Source organism: Penaeus japonicus, unplaced genomic scaffold, assembly GCF_977035675.1.
Source record: "Penaeus japonicus unplaced genomic scaffold, GWHDUDI00000001_assembly GWHDUDI00000010, whole genome shotgun sequence".
NCBI classification, from domain to species: Eukaryota; Metazoa; Arthropoda; class Malacostraca; order Decapoda; family Penaeidae; genus Penaeus; species Penaeus japonicus.
This window is the reverse complement of record NW_028234412.1, coordinates 35,010,894-35,013,393: the sequence shown is the minus strand read 5'-3', so window position 1 is coordinate 35,013,393 and position 2,500 is coordinate 35,010,894.

Below are 2,500 nucleotides of genomic sequence, written 5' to 3'. Positions count from 1 at the left end.
ACGCTGAGTTACATCAAGGACAAGTAAATAGGTATACTATATTTGAACACATTTCTGAGGGAGACGGTATCTTATTTATAAAGTTTTTGATATTATGATTGTTAATGAAGGCTACGTTGAATTTAACTTGAGGGAATGAATATTTCAGCATCTCACGTAATTGTTTGTGGATAGAAAGACTTCAGTTACCGAGATATGGTAGTTTTATATATCTATTATTCTTTAGGGACTGTTGGAATTTAGTGGACAAAACCATTTTGCTATCTAAGAAGAATGTAAGACCTATAGAACGCATTGTCAGAATAATTATTTGTTTTAAACTGATCTGACAGAAAAGTTATCTAGTTGTCATAGAGAATTGAAGCTGATGTATGCTCTGTTAGTTATTTATGCACCCATGCTATTGAGCTTATGGTTTTCTATATACGGTAGTACATAGGCGTCATAAAAGGCAAGTTTGTTTTCTTACTCTATTTCACACGTAAACTTAATGTTTGGGTGTTGGTCATTAAGATACGATTAAGAGTTTTTCGAAGGAGTCGCCTATACCTTTCGTAAAAATAGAATACACGAATAAATGCGTTTAAACTCTTGCGGACATTTTTGTAACCAATTATTTTCACGATGACATAGAAATTCGATGTCAGAGCTAAGACCTAATGGTAAGCCCATTGCAATGCTGTCTATTTGAGAAATTACGCGGTTATCGAAGGTAAAGGCAGAGTCTTTGGTGGCGATATTTATGAGAGAATTGAACTGATTGTTAAATAGGCCAAATTGTGACATTGATTCATCTGAATACATGTCAGGGATAATTTGGGTTGTTTCAGAAAGGGGGACATTGGTAAATATTGATTAGATGTCAAAGCTAGCCATTTATGTGCGGTCTTCAATTTCAAGGTGTTCAATTTCGTTGAGGAAGTCCAATGTGTTGACCACTATACTTACAATGTTTTCAAAATTCTAACCACAGCTTCTAACAGATTCGACCTTCTGATCTCAGAATCCCTATACATTCACAAGATGAAACCAGAGCTTAACTCCACCAATAATGCCACAGCTGTTTGCCATGTGATTGCTCCTCGACTATCAATTCCCCTCTTGGTGTGTGTTTCTTTTTGTACATGTTTTGTTCCTTATGCTTTCGTTCTGTTTGTCTTATATTTCATACGCGTATATTTTTATATTTGTCACACACACACACACACACATACACTTATATTGTCACAACTGCGAGATCAGTTAATAAGTATGGATGTGTATGTAGTTTTTAGATCTTATGCTTTGTGATTGGAAGTTATGCCGTGTGTGTGTGTGTGTATGTGCGGGCGTGTACGGGCGTGTCAGTACCTATACACGAACAAGTAGAAGGACTCGACTCGGCAGAAGGTACCACCGCATGCGTTAAGATTGATGGATGTGACGGCAAGCACCGCCCATGTGCTCTGCCCTGACCTCGGTGCACAGAAGTTACGCCCCTCAGGTCAGATCGGGTCACCCGTAATTGTTGAAGGTACGGTGTTGAGAGCTGGCACAACGGCTGTGCAGAAAAGGAGCGGTTTTCGCAAATTTCCACAGGTCACCCACCCAGCGACCCTGCGTGCGTGACCCGCCGTTCTCCTCTTCGCTATGTGACCTCTGCCCACCATGTCCTGCAATGCTAATGCCTGTTATTTATGTATGTATTAGATGTTATGCTCTGTAATAAACTTATGTTTGTTCTGGTGCGTTTCTGTCGATCTTTCTGTCGAACCTTGACATACATATAGATAGATTGATATATAGATATGTGTCTGGGCACCAAATGGTTACATAAGTGTTTGCACAATACAAGAGAAAAAGAGCATCCTATAGATGGATATGGTTCATCCATCTTTCTCTCGCACGCTCCTTATTTATTCGTTTATGTTTGTGTCTCTAAATATCCTAAACATCTATTTATCTGATTTTTTTTTTTTTTTTCTATCAGCCTGTATCATTCCACTGCAGGAATTAGGCCTCTCAAGAGGGTTATGGCCGGATGCCCCACCTACTGGCCCTAATTGTATCTTGGTGGGGGGGTATATATCACATATATTGTGTATACACCATTAGGCAATCGAGGTAAAGTTCCTTGCCCAAGGTAACGACTCACCAGCCGGGATTCGAACGCTCGAACTCAGATCTTCGTCAATTCTAAGTCCGATGCTCTAACCACTCGGCTACCGAGCTCCCATATATTTATCTGATTAGGTATGGATATATATGTGCACAGTCTCTTTCTCCTCTCTCTCTCTCTCTCTCTCTCTCCCTCTCTCCCTCTCTCTCTCCCTCCCTCTCTCTCTCTCCCCCTCCCTCCCTCCTCCCTCCCTCCCTCCTTTCCTCCATCTCTCCCTCACCCTCTCCCTCTCCCTCTCTCTCATAAAACCATACCGTTAGTCAACCTTCCCAACGAGAGATAAGTGAAAGAGCTACAACATCTGCTCCCTACGTCTGACTATTCATTGCTTTTTTTGTTCGT